This window comes from Hyperolius riggenbachi, chromosome 6, assembly GCF_040937935.1.
Source record: "Hyperolius riggenbachi isolate aHypRig1 chromosome 6, aHypRig1.pri, whole genome shotgun sequence".
Lineage (NCBI taxonomy): Eukaryota > Metazoa > Chordata > Amphibia > Anura > Hyperoliidae > Hyperolius > Hyperolius riggenbachi.
This window is the reverse complement of record NC_090651.1, coordinates 298,661,860-298,670,821: the sequence shown is the minus strand read 5'-3', so window position 1 is coordinate 298,670,821 and position 8,962 is coordinate 298,661,860.

Sequence of the window (8,962 nt, the reverse complement as noted above, 5' to 3'; positions counted from 1 at the left end):
TGGAAACCCTGTCAGGAAATTAATTGCTTTTTCTTTTGAAACATGTAACATTACACTACCGTTAGGTTTGCTACTAAAAGTGACATTTACCGCATTTAAAAGTATACTTTTTTCCTTCGAAACTTTAAAATCGATTTTCTCAAAAACTATAAGGTCTTTTTGAAAAATAGTTTTTTCCTCTTATTCCCAATGATCTCCTTAACATATCCTGAAAATTTAGGGTTTCTAGACTGTAAGGTGGATTTGCTATTAACCATTAAAGTCGGCTGGTTTTTAAATGTGTATTTTTTTTCCTTTGAAACTTTAAAATCGATTTTCTCAAGAACTATAAGGTCGATTTGAAAAAAATGTTTTTCCTCTTGTAGCCACTGGGGGCCCCTACAAGCTCTGGGGCCCTGGGGCAGCTGCCTCCTTTGCCTTAATGGTAGCGCCGGCCCTGGCTAGCGGAGTCGGGGAGCGAGGTGATGGAGGTGGGGGAGCGAACTGACGGGGCAGGGGGAGCAGGTGAGTAGCTAGAAGGAGCAAAAGGAAGCTAGCGACAATCAGATTGTTACTAGCTGTGAGGGGGGACAGCAGAGCCCAGGGGGGACAGGCAGCGGCACCAGAAGGACACAGAGGCCTGTCATTGGGCAGAGAACATGCCTCTGTGTCCTATAATCTCTAAAAATCTGCCTCAGGTATTATTTTAATGTGCTTGAAATCTTTTGTATCGATTTAGCTATATCCTGAAAATTACCCCTCAATGCCAGTATTTCAATGGGTGCCCATGGCAGCACCCAAAAAATGGGTTTTCTTATGGCAATTGGCGGCAGGGGGACAGTAAAGGTAGCCATACACTGGTCGATTTGCCATTAGATCGACCAGCTGACAGATCCCTATCTGATCGAATCTGATCAGAGAGGGATCGTATGGCTGCCTTTACTGCAAACAGATTGTGAATCGATTTCAGTCTGAAACCGATTACAATATGTGGAGCCGCCGCTGCCGCCTGTCCCCCCCCCCCCCCCTGCGCATACATTACCTGACGCTGGCTCTCGGGCATCTTCTCCGCATCTTCTCCACGTTGCACCCGCTCCATCCCGGCGCTTCCTGTGTCACTCCGTGACCAGGAAGTTCAAATAGAGCGCCCTCTATTTGAACTTCCTGGTCACTGCAGTGACAGGAAGCGCCGGGATGGAGCCGGTGCAGCGCGGAGAAGATGCGGAGAAGACGCCCGGGAGCCAGCATCAGGTAATGTATACCTGATCGGATCGGCCGCCGCTAGCGACGCGCTCCCTACGCGCGGGCGATCGAGGGTAATTTCCCGCATGGCGCGATCGACGGACCGATCTGATTTCGGGAGGAAATCGGATCGGCGGGTGCGTTTAGCGCGAACGATTGGCAGCAGATTCGATCAAAGGATCGAATCTGCTGTCGAAACGGCCACGAATCGGGCCAGTGTATGGCCACCTTTAAGGTTAGGCGTGGGTGGTGGGTGGCTAAGGTTAGGCATGGGGGGTGGTTATGGTTAGGCATGGGGGGTGGTGGTAAAGGTTAGGCGTGGGTGGGGTAAAAGGGAATCTGAAGTGAAAATAAACTTACGAGATAATGATTTGTATGTGTAGTACAGCCAAGTAATAAAACATTAGTAGCACAGAAACCAGTCTCGTATTGTTTCCAGTACAGAAATAGTTAAGAAACTTAACTTGTTATCTAAGCAAAAGAGCTTATCTTAGCTCTCAACCAGTTTAGTTGGCTACAGTGCTGTTTCCTGATGCACATACACTTCAAAGAAACAGTGACAGACAGCTTAAGATAAGATGTTTTCTGCATGGAAGTTTAACCTCCCTGGCGGTTAATTTTTTTTTCAAATAGGAAAAAAATCATTTTTTTTTTATTTTTTTTGTTTCATGTAAAGCTACATGAAACACCACTAGAGGGCGCATGTGTCCCTCTAGTGCGATCGTCGCCGGCACTAATAGCAAACAGGGGAGCGCGTATATAACGCGTTCCCCTGTTTGGCTTCTCCTGTCGCCATGGCGACGATCAGAATGACGTCATGGACGTCAGCCGACGTCCTGACGTCAGGCGCACCCGATCCAGCCCATAGCGCTGCCCGGAACTCATTGGTCCGGGGCAGCGCAGGGCTCTGGCGGGGGGCCCTCTTTCGCCGCTGCGTGCGGGCGATCGCCGCAGAGCGGCGGCGATCAAGCTGTGCGCGCGGCTAGCAAAGTGCTGGCTGCGCGCACAGCACTTTGAATGGGGCGAATCGCCCCAATAGAGCCGGAGAAATCCTCCTGCGCGGCATAGCCCGAGCTCAGCTCGGGCTTACCGCCAGGGAGGTTAAAGGGTCTTGACTCTTTAGCTCTGCTTTGTTTCATAGTTTAAAATACAGTATGGTTTGTAAATTGCAAGTTTGATAGAATAATGCAATGCTATGAAAAAAAAAGCTACATACCTGAAAATAAAAAACATGAAACTCCTTTCTTTGCTGCTAATGTTCTATTACTTATCCGTACTGCACATACAATTCATTGTATCATTTTTTTTTGCTTTAGTGTCACTTTAAGGTCAGACGTGGGTGGTTAAGATAAGGCATGGGTGGTTAAGGATACGAGGAGGAGGGTGGTTAAGGTTACGCGTGGGGGTATGTGATTAAGGTAAGGCGTAGGTAGGGGGTGGCTACGGTTAGGCATCGATAGTGGGAGGGTTCAGTGTGTGAATAAGGTTGTATATAGCTGTAGTATAATATTGGTAGTTTTTACCAATATTTTACTATTGTCATTTGCACTGAAATAGTGGAATATCGGTAAATTTACAGATACAGGTAGTCCCCAACTTACGAACGCCCGACTTACGAATGACCCGCCAATACGAACGGCATGGATTCTCTGTTTCCATGGGAACAATTCAAAAATGTTTTTTTCAAATTGGACTTGTAGTTTTTGGAGAAAATCGATTTTAAAAAACTTGTATAAACAGGTACAGAGGGCAGAGGTGACACAGAGGGGGGCACTGGAGGCACAGGGGGGCACAGAGGAGGTACAGGGGACAGAGATGGCACAATGTTCCGACTTAAGAACAGATTTAGGTTAAGAATGGACCTACAGTCTCGTTCGTTAACCGGGGACTACCTGTATTCTACTATCGGGTTTTTGGGCGCCCAAATTTCCTCTGCACCTTTTTGCATGTACACCTATAAAGGAAAAGCTCCTGGACCATGGCCATGTTTTGGGGATCTTTCTTTCAACTTTGACACTGTTTTGAACCGATTTTCTGCTCTGTTATTCTGCCTGTCAGTTGCTATTTTTATCTGTCGGCGAAATCTGGTTCACTTTTGTTCTAGCACTGGAAGGTCCCAGGTGTGTGTGAGATAACACTTATCTCGAGGAATACGTACTTGTGTTCCGCGTGTTCCGTGACTCAGCACAAATGTGACTACAATGACTCAGTAGTCAGCACCCTTTCACAATAACACATAACAAGAAAGATCCCTGAACGTTCTACTACAATTCAGCCCCACATTTTATCTGTAAAATAATATACAACTACTACAGTAACTGAAGCAAATGCCATAAAATTATTGAAAATATCATTCGCATTGCAAACTGCTATGATTTTATTTTTATAGCTATCTCACTGAAATTAAAAGTTCTAGTAACTTTGGTAAGAGTACACCACTTGGCGTACAGAATACCCCAACATTTTCATTTTTCTATTTGTGTGATTGGATCGAATCAGGGGCGTAACAATAGACCCTGCAAAGGATGCAGCCGCAGGGGGGCCCAGAGGCTGCATGGAACCCCGTGGGGGTAGAAGTTTATTTTCCTTGTCCTAAAGGTGGCCACTAACTGTCCAATTTCTAGCGAAAAATCGTTCGAGCGATCAGAAATTCTGATCGGATTGGTTGTAAATAACCTCCGTTGATGGACACAATCGATTATGAACGTGTGAAAAAAATGTCGTCCAAATGAATTTTCGTTGAGCCAAAATTTGGATTTTCTTGTTGGTTGTGATAGATAGGAAGCAAAGATTGGTTCGTTGATGGTGTAGTGAACGATGTATTACAATATTTCACTTCCGATCAGAATTTCTGATCGCTCGAACGATTTTTCGCTAGAAATTGGATCATTAGTGGCCTCCTTTAGAGACTAAAAACTAGGAGCACAGAGAGAAAAAAACTTTCTGCACAATTGATCTAATGACTGCATTTGCTCAGCCACTGATAAGGAACCACACAAAGTTTTGCAGACAAAGATTTGTATGGGGAAAACACATTCAAGTGTGCACCAGCCAATTGACTAACATTGGTTCTCAGTTTACCTGTGTAGAAAGCGAGGTGGAGGAAGGGGGTCCATCCAAAGTTTGGCAGGGGGGCCCTGTGATTTCTAGTTACGCCCCTGAATTGAATGTAAGATGTAAACTTGAGGCATCCATACCCCAAGTTTCTATATTTTATGTCGCAAACACTTAATTTAGATCAGGGGTGTCAAACATAGTGGGCAGAAATCAGGGCCGGCCCTAGATTTTTTGCCGCCTGAGGCAAAAGTACAAAGAATCGCCGCCCCCCCCCCCAGACGTGCGGGGGGGGGGGCCCGAGCTGGAGGGGTAGCGGGCAGAAAGGGGGTATTGGGCCTAGCGGTGGGGAGGGGGGTCAGACCCCCCCCCCCTCACCTGGGTCCCCCGATCTGCGCTGCTCCTCCAGCGTTAAGTAACAGCATGCATATGATCAAGAGGCAACGGGCGGGGGAATCACTCACCTCTTCCGCGTTCCATCGTGCGCTCCACTGACGTCACTTCCTGCAAGGCCGTCCACTTACAATACAGTGGGCGGCGTTGCCAGAAGTGATGTCAGTGGAGCTGGTGTCTGTATCCCTCACTCCCCCATATGGCTTCCCTGGTGATCTAGGGTGTTATCCCCAGTATAGCTTCCCTAGTGGTCTAGAGTGCATACCTCCCAACATTTTGAGATGAGATAGAGGGACAATTTAGCCACACCCCTGCCACGCCCCTGATCACGCCCCACCACACCCCTAGTCACGCATACCATAAAGATTTCATGAGAAAATTATGTTGTTTTATAACTCACACCGCACTGGTCATTTCTATCCTGTTTTGTTTTCCTTCATATTAACATTTTAAAATTAGTAATATATCAATTTAAAGGATGGGAATAATGCTTAGCGTCAATCAAACACATTTTTTAGTAGTTAAATAAATATATTTACATAGAAAGAGGGACAAAGTCCGGAAAGAGGGACAAATGAGGAGGACAGAGGGACAAGGCTCCCAAAGAGGGACTGTCCCTCCGAAAGAGGGACCCTTGGGAGCTATGAGAGTGGGTCACACATAATGCAAAGCAGGGAAAGGTAATTAACTTTTTTTTTCCATTTAAGCTCGTAAGTCTTAAGGGCCAACTTAGATGAGTCTGTGGGCCAGAGTTTGACATGTATGATTTGATGAATCAGAAATATGCATTTTAGATAAACGTGTCATAAATTCAGAATAATAAGTGTTTGTTTACACACATCTGGCCTGATTATGTGCAGGCTTTCCAAGATACCAATTTCTCTTTACGCCTGACTGCAATCACCTGTTTCACAATCTCGCGTTGCTGTTATAGAGCTTTCTCTTTGCCCAGGCAGCCATTTGGGACCTACTCTGCTGAGAAGCTAGGATTTATGGGGTCCGTTAAAAATGGCGCCAGTTATCGTAGTTAAAAAATGGCGCCCCATAGAGAACCATTATCACTAGTTATTTTTCGTTTTTGACAGCTAAAAAATGGCGCCGGCTTTAAAAACGATATTTATCGTTTATATTTATATTTGTATTGCTCCCAAACGATATTTATCGTTTTAACCCCTGCTTTGCTGCCGTTTTGAAAATATCTGCCCGCCGGCTTTAATGTTTAATAGCAAAGCCCCCTTAAAAGCTAAAAACACCAAATTTGCAGGGAACGTTGAGAAGAAAATTGTGAACAAGAGGAAAAAAAAATCTTTCAAAAAGACCTTATAGTTTTTGAGAAAATCGATTTTGAATATTCTTCTTCTGACCGTGGGAAAATTAAACGCCCGCCGACTTTAGCGGTTAATAGCAAAGCCCCTTTAAATGCCAGAAACACCAAAATGTGTAGGGAATGTTAAGAAAAATAGTGGGAACACGAAGAAAAAAAAATTGTTCAAAAAGACCTTATAGTTTTTGAGAAAATCGATTTTAAATCTTCAAAGGAAATGTAACTATTTAAATCGCGTACTGACATTCCCGTGGAAACTTTTTCCGCCGACTTTAGCAGTTAATAGCAAAGTCCCCTTAAATCCTAGCAACACCAAATTTGCAGGATATGTTAAAAAGATACTGGGAAACAATATTTTAAAAAAAAAATTGAAAAATTTTATTTATTTTTTTTTTAAATTAAAATTTTTGGGTTATGTTCAGAGTGTGGGAAAAGTTTTGAAAAAAATGACGTGGGGTCCCCCCTCCCGAGCCTCTGTAACCCCTTGTCTCCCATGCAGGCTGGGATAGCCAGAATGCGGAGCCCCGGCCGACTGGGGCTTCGCACCCTGAGCTATACCAGCCCGCATGGTCCATGGTATGGGGGGGCTTCGGGGGGGAGGGGCGGCCAAGCCTTCCCCTCCCCCCCGGAGCCCTTGTCCAATCCATGGACAAGGGGCTCTTCCCCACCTCCGGTGCCCCAGGAGGAGGTGGGGGCGACGACTCCCTGGGGGGGGGTTCATGGTGGCATCTGGGAGTCCCCTTTAAGAAGGGGAACCCAGATGCCTGCCCCCCTCCCAGGAGAAATGAGTATAGGGCTACTTTGTACCCCTTACCCATTTCCACAAAGGGTTAAATGAAATAAAAACACAACAACGAGAAAAGTCCTTTAATGTTCTAAATTAACCAGAAATACTTACCTGTACCTTTAAGAAAAAAATCCCACGCCAATCAGGTCTCACGACAGTATCCTCTATCTTGCGATCTTCTGATACATGTTGATTGAAGATCTCCGCTGCCCCGACGCCACACACGCCGCCTCCGCCGCACTCACTGCTCTTAGCTATACTTAGTATAGCTAAGAGCAAAAAGCATCTTTAAATTTTAGCTCCAATGGTCCCCATTGGTTCCTTAACAGACCAATGGGGATCAGGAGGATCCCCATTGGTCGATAAGGAACCAATGGGGAGCCTTGGAGCCAAAATTTAAAGATGCTTTTTGTTCTCAGCTATACTTAGTATAGCTGAGAGTTGCGTCTATGCATCTATATAGACGCATTAGCGCTAGCTGCCGCTGCCCTCCCTGCCTCCCCCCACCTGTCACCCTCACCCATGCTGGCACCCATGGGTGCATTGGGTGCCAGCATGGGTGAGGGTGACAGGTGGGGGGAGGCAGGGAGGTCAGCGGCAGCTAGCGCTAATGCGTCTATATAGACGCATAGACGCAACTCTCAGCTATACTTAGTATAGCTGAGAGCAGTGCGGCGGAGGCGGCGTGTGTGGCGTCGGAGCGGCGGAGATCTTCAATCAACATGTATCAGAAGATCGCAAGATAGAGGATACTGTCGTGGGACCTGATTGGCGTGGGATTTTTTTCTTAAAGGTACAGGTAAGTATTTCTGGTTAATTTAGAACATTAAAGGACTTTTCTCGTGGTTGTGTTTTTATTTCATTTAACCCTTTATGGAAATGGGTAAGGGGTACTCCTGCACCCCTATACTCATTTCTCCTGGGAGGGGGGTGGGCATCTGGGGGTCCCCTTCTTAAAGGGGACTCCCAGATGCCACCATGAACCCCCCCCCAGGGAGTCGTCGCCCCCGCCTCCACCTGGGGCAAGGGAGGCGGGGAAGAGCCCCTTGTCCATGGATTGGACAAGGGGCTCCGGGGGGGAGGGGGAGGCTTGGCCGCCCCTCCCCCCGGAGCCCCCCCATACCATGGACCATGCGGGCTGGTATAGCTCAGGGTGCGAAGCCCCAGTCGGCCGGGGCTCTGCATTCTGGCTATCCCAGCCTGCATGGGAGACAAGGGGTTACAGAGGCTCGGGAGGGGGGACCCCACGTCATTTTTTTTTTTAAATTTGCTATCAAATTTTTTTTTTAATCTTCTGAGTGTGGGAAATAAATTTAAAAAAAAAATGACGTGGGGTCCCCCCCTCCCGAGCCTCTGTAACCCCTTGTCTCCCATGCAGGCTGGGATAGCCAGAATGCGGAGCCCCAGCCAACTGGGGCTTTGCACCCTGAGCTATACCAGCCCGCATGGTCCATGGTATGGGGGGCTCTGTGGGGGAGGGGCGGCCAAGCCTCCCCCTCCCCCCCGGAGCCCTTGTCCAATCCATGGACAAGGGGCTCTTCCCCACCTCCGGTGCCCCAGGAGGAGGTGGGGGCGACGACTCCCTGGGGGGGGGGTTCATGGTGGCATCTGGGAGTCCCCTTTAAGAAGGGGACCCCCAGATGCCCACCCCCCTCCCAGGAGAAATGAGTATAGGGCTACTTTGTACCCCTTACCCATTTCCACAAAGGGTTAAATGAAATAAAAACACAACCACGAGAAAAGTATTTTAATAATCTTAATTAACCACAAATACTTACCTGCACCTTTAAAAAAATGTTCCCACGCCAATATATCCTCGGAAATGATCCAACGAATAACAATATCCTCTTATCTTGCGATCTTCAATTAACTTGATTGAAGATCTCCCACGCCAATTAAAATACTATACCTTACAATGCGTCCTGCGTAGGGACGCATAGCACGGCTCCCGCTGTCCTCCCCGCCTCCTCACCTGTCACCCTCACCTAGCCTGGCACCTGGTGCACCCATGGGTGCCACCCTAGGTGAGGGTGACAGGTGCAGGCAGACGGGGAGAGACAGCGGAGCTGGCAGCTATACGTCCTGCACAGGACGCATCCTAAGGTATAGTAACCGGCTCATAAATGAGCCGGTTCTTTTTGTATTGAATCAAATGAATCGATTCATTTGATTCTATACAAAAA